Below are 13,302 nucleotides of genomic sequence, written 5' to 3' on the forward strand. Positions count from 1 at the left end.
CCCATCCAGCGGCTCTGATCCCCTCGCAACCCATTGCACGAAGTCTAGCCCTGACAATACACTCCATGATTTTGGCTTTGAGGTGCTGGTTTAATTCCAGTCTCTTCGCCTTCACCTGAGATGCACTGCCAGTCACCATGGCTTCCTCTAGGGACTTAGCTACTTCTACTTGCCTCCTACGTTCTCTATCCACTAAATCTATGCTATATCTAATAGACTCAAATTTAATGGCTCTTTTTAGGGCGTACCACCATTTATAGTTAATGATGGTACCTGTCAATGCCCTCTGTATCAACAACTTAATCCGGTTCCTGTAGTCCTCAATCGCCAAAAGGGACTCATTGAGTTTCTAGGAGCCGGAGCCTCTACTATGTAACTTATCTAGATTCAGCTTACAGGTGACAAACTTGTGATCACTGTAGCTGACCAGGTGAAATTGTGGACACTTAAGTATGTCTTTATTTCTAATTAGAATCTTATCTATATAAGACCTTGAAGACCCGTCGCCACTTAACCACGTCCATTGTGGGGCGTTCGGGACTTCCAGTCTGTATGGATCTACGAGCTCAAAGCGACTTAGTAGATCCCTTCTATTCGAATTCGAGCCAACACTATCCACGCGTGCATCGTAATTAGTGTCAAAGTCTCCAAACAAAACTAACGGATGCGATGTACCAAGAAACTTCTCTAGGTCTCGAAAATACCCAGTCTGACCAGAATTGGGGGCGTAAATTGCCACCAGTCTGACTTCCTTATCACAACTGGAAGTCAAATCTAAAACGACCAGTTTATCTTCTGGGTCAGAAAAAAAAAAAAAAAAAAAACTTTTTCTCTGAAACCCAGTTTCTTTTTAGTAGGACCACACCCCATCTCCCGCCTGCAGGCCGGCCTGGAGAAATAAATTTCTCGTGACCGTCCAGGAGCGGACCTCTTGGCCCCTTTACCCAGGTTTCAGTAGCAATAATAACATCTAACTTACGTGATCTGACGTCGTTTACGAAACGCTTTTGCTTCCAGCTCGCCGTCAGGCCACGCACATTCAAACATCCTACGTGAACTGCCATAAGTCTTCTCTTCGTAGGTTAGCTCATCTCCATTTTGCGGCGGAGGGGACTGTCTTTTTGTTTTTCGCGGCATTGTGGGGTCGGAGTGCATAGTCCATCGTAAATTTGGGGTGAAATATCCCATCTAAGAGGTCCGACATCCTTTCTATAATTATTGTAAAAAATATTGTCTATCTACTTTGTAGATTTCGAATCCCTCCCTCACATCGTCTTTTTCAATTTTCTCCATTTCTTTTTCACATTAAACGGTTCATTAATTCTCTGTTAGATACCCTGACTGCCATATACAGATCCCTCCTTTTGTTCATGTTTTTAGCCTTTTTTTCTTTATCTCTCTTGGTGCCTTTTCTGAGAAGGTTATTTTAATTTTCCTTTTGGTTTTGATCATTTTCCAACCTTCCCCATCTTTGCTGTTTTCTGACGCTCAGTTTCCTTTCTGCTTCTGTTTTTCTTTGGTTCGCTCTCCTCTTGGTCGTCTTCCTTCTCACTTTTTTCTGTTTCTTTCTTACAATCCGACCACACATGACCTTTTAATCTGCATTTAAAACAACGGGGCTTCCTCCCCTTTACCATCACTACCAGTTTGGTGTCCATTACTTCTATAACCTCTGGAATTTTTTCCAGGGTCAGCGGCTCCGCTGGTATGAGCATCTTAATCGTCTGTCCCGTCCAGTTTATTTGGCTCATCCACCTCGGCTGATAGCAGCGTTATTTCATCTTTCAGGTCATATATAACCGCTGCTACCAGCCATTCGGCATTCAACTCCGGCGGGACGTTTACAATTTTCACTCTCAAGGTTCTCCCCATATATATGGGAAGGAGTACCACCACCTGTATTCGCAATGGCTCCACCGAGTTTCGTCTTCTCGGCCGACTCCATTCAAACCTTTGTTGTTGCATACCTTTTTCCACGCGTTACGTACTTTACTTCGTGCCATATCGGCTCTAAGCATTTCTTTCTTTTTTTCATTAACATAATTTTCTTTTTTTTTCCACGCTGTATGTTTTAATCACTATTGTTCTTTTCAGAACGTCTGTTTGGATAGTTTGAAGAGGGGCCACTTTCACTTCAGTCCCCTACTTTGTTAATATCTCTGTATCCTTTTAAATTAAAGTGCTTAAATGAAAGTGCTAATATATGCAGCAGCACTGAAGGATAACACCGTTTTCAGGGTCTGATGCAAAAAACCTTGAGCTAAAATCTGTGCTTCACAGACTAAGTGTGCAAAAAGAGGTGTTGGATAGTAGATCACAGCATTGGAAAACAGGTTAGTGAATTAATGCGCATGTGAATTCGAGCACACAAGCATGAGGAATATAGAAACTGTACCGAAAAGCAATTGAAAATGCGACAAGAAAGCATGCAAGTAATGTACAATATAAATTCAGTTCATGTAGAAGTTGAAAGTAAGGCATGCAAGGGAATGTGCAGAATCTGTATAGATATATGTGATGCAAGGCTGAGGCAGGGTGCAAAGCTGAGGGAGGGTGCATGTTGTGCCAGCTGGTGCAAAGTTGAGACAGGGGCAGGATGTGCCAACTGGTGCAAAGCTGAGGCAGGGTGCAGAACTGCAGAATATTCTAAGGGGTCTGACAACACAAAACATACACGAAAAGGCAAAAATTAAAGCAAAGTTCTGAGGCACAGAACGTCTGACATGCAAACGTGATGACAACTGTCCGCGAAACTGGAAATCACAGGATGCAAAAATCAAAGTTTTTTCAGTCTGCAAGAACGGTAGGTCACTTGCAGAAGATACTGGCTGCTAGGAAATAAGCAGTGAGAAAGCAACTAAAATCACAGAATGTGGCGCATGTGTGTATGAACATTGAAACAAGTTAACATATGACATACACAATATTCAAAGATATGTACATACATAAGTAAGGTTCTGAAAAATAAAGTGATATGTAAAGAAAAGTAGAAAAAAAAACACACACACACACACAGACAACAAAAATTCAATACAATGCGCAGGCAAGGAAAGTTCCTGTCTCTAAAGCAGAGTTCAATTAAGTCCTTAATGGCCAAGATGTCTGAAGGTGTCCTTCACGCGGTTGAGGAAGAGAAATAACGGCAGCAATTGCTGTGTCCGATGCAGTGCCGTAAGCATAAAAGTTTTGCATCGTAGACATGCTGAAGCAAGGAGAAATGCTGTGAAAAGCTTGTTCTTCAACGCCAAAAACAGTCCAACCGGTACAAGACAAAAACACCGAGTGGGAAAACTCCAGTCAAAAGGGGATGAATAACGCCGGTGCGCATTTTCTTTATGTTTGACTTCAGCTGATGATACAATGATAATGTCATGGAGGTACGGAAAAGTGTATGAAATATCCACAAGCATAATATCCGTTAACCGTTGAAATATCCCGGGGCAGACTTAATCCAAATAGTAATCTGTCATTGGTACAATCCACGATGAGTATTTACGGTTAGGAGCTCTTGATGTATCATCAACAGTAGCGGTGGGGAAACCTTTTAGTGCAGCGGGCAAAAAGCTCTAAAGAAAAAGGTTCGCGGGCGGATCACATGTTCTGAGAGTGGATGTGTGGTAAGTAGCTTGCTTACCAACCACATGGTTCTGGGTTCATTCCCGCTCCTTGGCACCTTGGGCAAGTGTCTTCTACTATAGCCTCGGGCCGACCAAAGCCTTGTGAGTGGATTTGGTAGACGGAAACTGAAAGAAGCCCGTCGTATATATGTTTATATATATATTTATGTGTGTGCATGTTTGTGTCTGTCCCCCCAACATCGCTTGACAACCGATGGTGGTGTGTTTACGTCCCCGTAACTTAGCGGTTCGGCAAAAGAGATCGATAGAATAAGCACTAGGCTTCCAAAGAATAAGTCCTGGGGTCGATTTGTCGACTAAAAAGGCGGTGCTCCAGCATGGTCGCAATCAAATGACTGAAACAAGTAAAAGAGTAAAGAGTATGATTCGATATACATTAAATAAAGATAAATTTAACACATTAAATTAACGCGCAACATCATTAACGCCACCCCATGAATTTTGGATATTTTTATTACTTATGAGGTATTCTATATTTTTCAAAATGTATCTCTTCTAATGTAGGAGCACAGACCAAATTTAATTTTGAAAAATTATATTAATACCTAAATAATATTATATGTAAATGACATATCTAAACAAATTTATCCTAGTGATGTTTTTATCAAAGCTAATCAACCTTAAATTTAAAAGTTTTTTTTTTAGTGAGAAGGATGAAACATTTTTCTTTCTTTTTTTCTTGAAAGTTTAGGATATCACATGCCTTTGAAGAAACTGCTAATCTTAGTTTATTACTCAAGTATTCCTCAATAAGTCTGGCACGAAGACGATTTTTTTTGCATAATTCAATTTGGAAAAAAAAAGCTGCTCAAATCGATAAGTTGTCGAAAATTGAGATGCGAATTTCCAGAAATTTTTATGTAAAGCAGAGATTTTCTCGTGATTGATGAATTTGTAGAAGTCCAATAAAGACAAATTATTATATTTTGATTTTATTAAGTCACCCAACTGTAAATAAATTAATTCCAATTGTAAGGAAACCGGAGCCTCCTCAGGACACATATTATAAGGTGTTTCAAAAACAGATAGTTCGATTTTATCTTGTATTTCTTCAAATCTTTCAAATTTCCTCAAAAGACTTTCACACTCGTCAGAATATTTCTTTGTTGATTCGGGATTTTGTTCGCTCAATTTCGGAAAATGTGTGAAACATTTTTTTTCATTTGTGTGACGAAGAAATGAAGCATCGATTCAAAGCTTTTGATATGAGAAAGCAAACTAGTTATCTGACTGGAGCCTTGTAGTTTCAAGTTCAATTTATTCAAATGACTAGTCATACATATTAACAATTGTAAACCACTTTGAAACTATCTTCCATTTCTATAATAGGAACACCTTTAATATCCATAAAAATTTCACTTCAGTTTATAAAATCACTTAAGCATTTGGGCCTTACTTAACCACTTAACTTCAGTGATACAATAAAACCCCATATTCGACTTCAAGATCTTTAAAAAATTCTTTAAATTCCCGATTATTGAACCCTTCGCTTTTTATCGAATTAACGATCTTTGCTACAACTTTCATTACATTGCCCGTCTCGAGAGATTTTGCACATAAACTTTACATATGAATAAAGCAGTGTCACAAAAATTTCAGATCCAAAAGACGCTTCTTAAATTCATTCATAATTAGAGGTACGAACCCCTTTTCACGACCAACCATAGATGGAGCGCCGAGACAACTCATTTTTTTCATACGATAAATCAAAATCCTTTAAGGCTGAGTCGACCGTTTGGAGTAAATTTTCACCTCTAGTTATTCCATGCACTGATTTCAAATCAAGAAATTTGAATTTTGCAGTTATTCCATGTATAAATATTGCCATTTGAGCAGAATTGGACAGATCAGTTGTCTCATCAACAGCTAATGAATACGATACGAATTCTGCTGAATCGGGTTTTAGATAATTTTGAATGACATCAGCAATATCTTCAATACACACAGAAACAGTTCTTCACAAGCTATAATTTCCAAACTAAGTTTTTCTGGGTATATATTCTCAACAGCAGTAAGGATACATTCTTTCACGAATTCACCATAACTATGTGGTTTGAGTTTTTTAGCAATATTTTCGCATACCGCATAACTAGCTCGAGTTACTGATTCAGTTTCAAGAATCGGCCTTTTAAAAGTTTGTCTTTTGGTCAAGTTTTCATTCAAGGAGGCTGTCTAGTCTAAACGTTTAAATTCTTTCAAATTTTCATAGGTCTTATGCTTACAAAATGCCTCAATATATTATTTTTTATGAACAGCTACCAGTTCGTTGCAAATAACACAAATGCACTTGTCTATTTAAAAAAAAAAAAGCTCAGTCTATTTTTCATCAAAGCACGTTCAGCAGCATTTTTTTTTTTTTTTTTTTTAGAATTTCTAGAACCGCTTGCCATATTGATAAAGGTATCGAAAAATTGATTTAACAAAGTTATAAACCGATTAAATTTATATTATCACTTTCGGAATTTTTGTTATTACCGCTGCCTGAGGAAAACAAAAGCCAACTGGCTCGTAGTCGTAATGTATGTATTCAGTGTTGTAAAAACAGTAAAAATTGAGAAATTAACTTTATTTTGTACGTAAGAGTATATCAGCCTGCGGGCGCAAATGTGCCCGCGAGCAGGGGTTTCCCCCACATCTCATCTCCAGCTATTTTAAAATATGCTTCAACTAAGTCACTCTTAGAAAATCATATCCCACCCATCATTTAATCTTGCGAATAAGTCTTCGGACGTAGATCTAACGAATCGTGAAGTCCCGTAGTGAAATCAGCACATATGTATAGAGGCATTTTTTTTTTACTTTGACAATGAGTGATTCTCATGATCAGTAATTCACTTTTCATATTACATTAAAATTTTATAATCTATTCAGCTCATTTTCAACAAGCGATAACGTGGCATAAGGTACTGGATGCTTCGGCTTGAAAACAAGCCTGGCATTTGGTTTAAGATACAAACATGCAATAAATTTTGTGCATAATATTAAGCCAACCCTGAAAATTGATTTGAATTTTTGATGAAAATTTCCAATATGGTTAGTATATGTAACATGTTCAACATCAATACTGTCAGTCTTATTTAAAAGGGTATGCGTTACCTTACTTAGTAGTATAGTTCATAACCCAAATTATTCCGAGGATGTTCGAGGTAAGGATTCTCAGTAATGAAGCAGAATCCCAAATATATGGAAGTCCAGTCTGTGTAAATAAAAACATGAGATCTTTTCCTTTGATAACCTTTGGCTGGTTGGAAGCATTCTTGGCTTTTTGTTCACTTGATAAAATGGTTGGTTTACCGATTTTGTACCATGTTTCTTCAGAAATACTGGTAATATCAGATGCTGTATTTAAGTTGTAAGCATATATCATATCCATTTATCTGCACAGTAATATACTTCCTTTTTGAAGTGATTTCGCCCTTAATTATAGCGTAGACTCCATTTGAAATAATACTCTCTGCGGTTGAATCGGATTCAATGACATTTACTGTATTACTGTAATGACCAAGACAGTAGAAACAGCCATCTCTATGTCCATAATTGTGACATTTTTTGTTCTTGTACGGACGATAATTTGCATTGTGCCACTCGTCTCAGTTCCAACATGCTGTTGGAGGTCGTCGCCGCGTTCTAGATATATAAGGCTGTTTAGACGTCTGTGAATTCCACTTTCGTTTCTTTGAGATAATTGCGTTAGTGGTTGAAACTATTTCATTTCCTTTTAGTATCATTTGAGTATCATGGTTAATATTTAGTCTTTGACATTCACTGGTTAATTGTTGTGAAGCAGGGGTGGGGAAATACCGCGACCCCATTTTATTGCGTCCGCAAGCTTTTATATTCGTATGTACAAAATATAAATTTTTCAATTATAAAATTTATACAATGTTCGTATGCCTATTTGCGACATAAGTCGTAGTGGAAACGCGACCTAAGACAGACTCGAAGAGAAAATCGTCCGGTTATTGCTATTTGAATGGAAATTTTGTTTTCACTATAAAACAGATTGCTAAATTTGTACCTCCCCCTTGAGACCCAACTACACTCTAGCTGAAAAATACAGAATACTTCATAAGTAATATAAATGTCTTAAATTCAGTGGCAGCGTAAATGAAAATATTACACATTAATTTAATGTGTTTATTAATATATATATATAGAATTATACATAGATATATATACAAGATTTACACAGAGTTAGAACTTATGATCCGCCTGCGAAACTTTTTCTTTGGAAATTTTCATCCGCCGCACTAAAATGTTTCCCCACCCCTGTTGTAAGGTAATGTCGTCGGATGTTTCCCATTTGGTCAGGACATGAGTTCTTATATCATCATAGCTTGGTGATGTCAGACCAGATACGAAAATTAGATTCTTAAGTTGGTTATCAGTCATTATCTGGCTTTTAAATGTTTCGCATTCTTTGTATATACGCCCAGCATATGCAGTAAAATCTTCAGGGCGTTTTTCTTATTTCAAACATTTATATCTGCTGTTAAACAATGACGATGTCTCACCAAACAGATTTGTAAGTTGGTCCACTGTAATCTTAAAGTCAAATTCATTAGGATATTTGAGTAACACGAAGTCAATAAAATAATAGTCTCGTCTTACTTGAATAATCTATTTCTGCTGCTTCAGTGACAAAAAGATCTTGATAACGGTTATACCAGGATGCAAAAATAGTTCGCTTTGTTCGTCATTTTCAAAGGTAGGAAGTTTGTCAAAAACTTTTGAAGTTTGAAGTAGTTGGATTTGACAGCATAAGCTTCGAAGCTAAAGCTGTTAAAATATCCAGTTGCTTGCCTGTCACATGGTTTTTGCATTTCTAAGGACTCATGTTGCACGCGCAACAAGTTAATGGAGATCTGCATTAATTTTCATTTTCACTCGTCGCCGAATAATGTTATAGCGTAAAACGAATAACGATATTGTGCTCAGATAATAACTATATAAACGAACGAAGGAAACATTGCAACAGTTCCAAACCGATGAGCAAAATGGCAAGCTGTAACTTCAATTGTCCATGGTGCAAAATTAGCCGTTTGTATCATAGTAAGTGTACTAAGGCGAAAATAGTAAATCCAAAACAACTAGGCGATGTATATCTAACGTCATCTGGTTGAGTCCATAAAATGTTCCGTCGGACGAATCGACATTAGCTTAAATAATAAACGGTGTGGTGAGGTGTGTGGAAAAAACAACACATGATAGAATCGTGTCCACTGATTGGATGACATATAATAAACAATATTTTTTGTCGAGCAACTGGAGTTGTCTCATTATTAGTGGTATATAGCGTAGTTAAGCTACACATAAAAGCAAACAGTATATAGAGTGTGTTGGTGCATTACTTATTTTTGCATCATTCAATTACACACTGTGATGGTGAATACGATTGACCATCCAACGTCTCAGTCTCCTTTTCTGCCTAACCGGCAGGGTTTTGGTGTTACTTGTAGGGGTGACGACCAGAGACTGTTTGATCGGCGAACGATGTCCAAATCTTCCATATTGTCAAACTCGGCCTTTGTAACAACAAGTTTGTATGGTGATAGCCAACGCGGGCGACTGTGCACGAGGGGGGGGGGGGCGGTAGTGGGTAGTGAGATTGATTCGGGTGACTCATATGGAGATTCGAGAAACGACTGCTTTTCGTGGGACAGCAGCGAGTGTGCCCGAAGAAAGTCCATTCTGATAATGGGCTGATGGATACCAGCAACGGTGAATGCCCATATGTATGCTTGTGAGCCAATGTGGCGACCGTATGCTTCGATTGTGGAGCCGTTAGCGGCTGTTAAAGGCTGGCCTCGCTTTCCGTAACGTAGGTCCCTTGTCAATACTGGGATCCCGCTGACTTCTATTCTTGTGTCGATTAGGAATCTTCGTACGGAGCTCTGATCATGCACATACAGGAGTTGATCGTGTTTGCTGGCCACCAGGGTTTCTAGCGGCGGGCGGCCTTGAGATTTCCCGGGGCCGATGGCAAAGGGCTCTTGATGCTACATGGTTGCTTACACCTCGTAGCCTTTGCTCCAAACTTAGTGTGGTAGAAACACAGGTCATCTCGTTTAACTTTACCGTGTCTCGAGGGCGACCTTATGGCGTTGATCATAACTCCGCTGGACAAAAAGTACTTGTCAGCCGCTTTCGCTAACTGCCGTAGGTCCTTGATGTTGGTCTGAGTTACGAGGGCCTGAACCTGGGGTGGTAATTTGCGGAGGAATATCTCCCCAGACAAAAATAGAAGTGACTCACTGGGTGGCACTAATGCCAGCATGAGCTCCGAAGGCTTGGAATCCATGAGATCGGAAGGCTTGGAATCCATGAGCTCCGAAGGCTTGGAATCCATGAGCTCCGAACGCTTGGAATCCATGAGCTCAGAAGGCTTGGGATCCATGAGCTCCGAAGGCTTGGAATCCATGAGCTCCGAAGGCTTGGAATCGCCTAACTCCTCCTGGTCGCTCAGCCGGAATGTTTCCACGAGTCTGTCTTTTAAAGTGGTGCATTTGTGAATTGCTGGGGTTTGGTTTACGATGTCTAGCATCCTTGTTGCTGAGTCCCCATCCAGTGCTGCTGCTACATTGGAGTACTTTGTTAGGTCCGAGGTGATCTCTTCATGATCTTAAACTCTGCTACCGCATGCGCGAAGAACACCTTGGCCTGCTTCGGCCAGAATTGTGGGAGCTTCAGTTTCAGTGCTGCGCTGTGATCGCTGGCCATGTTTACGTTTCATACTTCGGTGTGTGGGTCGGGGTCACCACTTAGAGCTTAATTAAGCTATAAACAAATACAACCTGTAACATGAGCATGTCGGTGTATTATTTATTTTTGCTTAATTCAGTCTCCATTCTCACCCAGCTGGAAGTTCCTTTTTTTTCTGCCGACCAGTTCACTAGCTAGCCCGCAGTGAAGTTCCTGTTTACAGTTCGTCTACAGTCCTTGCGCAGTGCTCTACAAATATATATATATATGCAGATATAATGTCTCTTTGTTGTATTTCTACATTTCAGAAAAGCTGTCGAATCTCGTTTATAAACGTTGAAATAAACAGTGATACAAGCGAAATCACGAATAAAGAATTTGTTTTACGATATAAATGCAAGGGATGATAGTTGTGCTGGTTATTCTGTTTACGATATTCAGATAATGATAGTGTGTGTGTGTGTGTGTGTGTGTGTGTGTGTGTGTGTGTGTGTGTGTGTGTGTGTGACGAGGGTCCCACTTGATACGATCAACGGAACAGCTTGCTCATGAAATTAACGTGCAAGTGACTGAGCAATCCACAGACACGTGTATCCCTAACGTAGTTCTCAGGGAGATTCAGAGTGATACAGAGAGTGACAAGGCCGGCCCTTTGAAATACAGCTACTACTCATTTTTGCCAGCTGAGTGGACTGGAGCAACGAGAAATAAAGTGTCTTGCTCAAGGACACAACGCGTCGCCGGGAATTGAACTCACGACCTTACGAACGTGAGCCGAATGTCCTAACCACTGAGCCACGCGCCTTCACTAGAGTATACAAGGCGCGATCTGGCAGAGATCATTAGCGCGTGACTTAAATCGTTGAGCATTGTTACCACAGCAGTTAATAAAATCAAGGCACATGCTTACAATTCACCACTGCTTCAACAGCTCTGCGTTGAGAATAATAAAAATTTCGAAATATTGTTGTTGCATAGTTCGATGGATAGTAATGGGAAACAGCCTGAAAGTTTCGATTCCCTTTTTAAAACTGTTGAATTTTTGCAAGACTCTAATTATGTTCTTCGTGATAAAACTAAGAAACATGAAGCAGGACTCACAAAGCTCAGTGGAATTAATTTGCAACTGCTAGGAAATAAGCTTAAACTTCATCAAGGTAAAACCAGCCCTCTCCAAGTTTCTGTCCAAGTTAAAGTTATTCGAGTGTAACATAAGCCGTCGCGAGTCTTCCAGTTTCCGAGTTTTGGAACGTAACACCTACGATAGTTGAGGGATTACTGTACAGAGAGAGAGAGGGAGAGAGAGAGAGACGAGGAGGAGGAGAAGGGGAGACAAAGGGGGTGGGGAGAGTGAGAGAGAAAGTGAGAGAAAAAGTGAGAGACTGGAGGGAAGGTCTATATTATTCTGAATTCGCATGTTCAAATCACAGGCACAGTCGAAATGTTTAGCATAATGAAACAGTATCACGAATGTCTATAAATTAAAAGATATCCTGATAGATTGTTGAATTAAAGAGAAATAACCAAAGCAAATAGATGTGGATGTTACTTTGTTATCGTTTACATGTTCTAGACAAAAGGCTCTGGCCATGCTGAGTTACCATTATTTATTTATTTATTTATTTATTTATTTATTTATTTGGTTTAAATTTCTATTGATATTATAAGAGTAGACAAGCATAGAAGGGAATGTAGATATATTAGTTAATTAGCAAGCTAGACAAATAGAAAGGTTGACCTTTCTATTTGTCTATATGTAGATATATCAAGAGACGTGCAGCCTTGTATTGAAGTCTCAATAACATACAGAAAGTCCAGAAAAACATCTTAAAGAGCTTTTAGTATACTGTTCGATGTTAACCTCACTGTACCTATAACTAGTAAATAAAGCGTCATGCATATATAATCCCTCACTATTTCAGTAAATTTCCAGTCTAAACATTATAAAATATACATGATGTACTTTCCCGACGAAAACGATGTATGAACGTTCAGCTTTTGGTGAACGACCTGCACAAATGATTCATGCTACATATTAGCTCACTCTCTCTCTCTCTCTCTCTCTCTCTCCATCAAGAGGTACACTGTGTACAACATGTCAGGTGTCGAAGTGGTCGCAAAGCAACATGAGATGAAGTGTTTTACCTAAGAATACAACACACCGCCCGGTACAGGAATTGAAATCACGATCGCTAGACAATTATACGGATAAACACACACACACACACACACACACACGCACACACACACACACACACACACACACACACACACACACACACACACACACACACACACACACACACACACACACACACACACACACATGTATATATATATATGTAGTGGATCTTGCATGCATGAAGTGGATTCGATCCACCATAGCTAAATTTAAATCAATACTGCAACAGAACTTTTCCCACGGTGGAACAATGGTTTTTCTCTGAAAGCAGTTTTACATTTTCCAGATACCTTTAGCTAGGCCGAAATAATGTCTTCACCACTTGACCCTTTCTAACCTCTTCTACTTCACCAAAAGCTAGAATAGAGATAACAAGACCATAAGCTAAAACTATTGTTCTCAATGATATGTCTATCCTTATAGATAGTTATAAAAGCAAGGAAACCCCAAGCAAAAAGGATAGTTTAGTCACCAGTCGGTGACGAATCAACCAGTTTAGTCATCAGTCGGTGACAACTCAACTAGTTTAGTCACCTGTCGGTGACGATTCAACCAGTTTAATCACCAGTCGGTGACTACTCAACCAGTTTAGTCACCAGTCGGTGACGACTCATCGAGTCCAGTCACATGGTGACGACTCAGTGAGAACGAAGTCTGGCTGACCAGCTAAAACCTTGGTCAGAGGGTGAAATGAAGTTTACTGCCAGCAACTGTGAAGCAATGTCCCACACCCTACAACTCACACTAGCTCTAATTCTGTTCTCTTACAAGTCATTCTAT

General features: G+C 39.4%; 1 long non-coding RNA gene across 1 annotated transcript; it reads right to left on the bottom strand.

Annotated features, from left to right (window-relative positions):
* Nucleotides 1-3,888: 3,888 nt before the first annotated feature.
* On the bottom strand, nt 3,889-9,201 carry LOC149132232 (uncharacterized). The gene is made up of 2 exons (XR_016244766.1): nt 6,735-9,201; nt 3,889-3,973 (listed from the first exon to the last, which is right to left on the bottom strand). It is a non-coding gene; the product is annotated as an uncharacterized LOC149132232 (long non-coding RNA).
* Nucleotides 9,202-13,302: the final 4,101 nt, after the last annotated feature.

This window comes from Octopus bimaculoides, chromosome Z (genome assembly GCF_046866305.1).
Source record: "Octopus bimaculoides isolate indiv1 chromosome Z, ASM4686630v1, whole genome shotgun sequence".
Taxonomy (NCBI): Eukaryota; Metazoa; Mollusca; class Cephalopoda; order Octopoda; family Octopodidae; genus Octopus; species Octopus bimaculoides.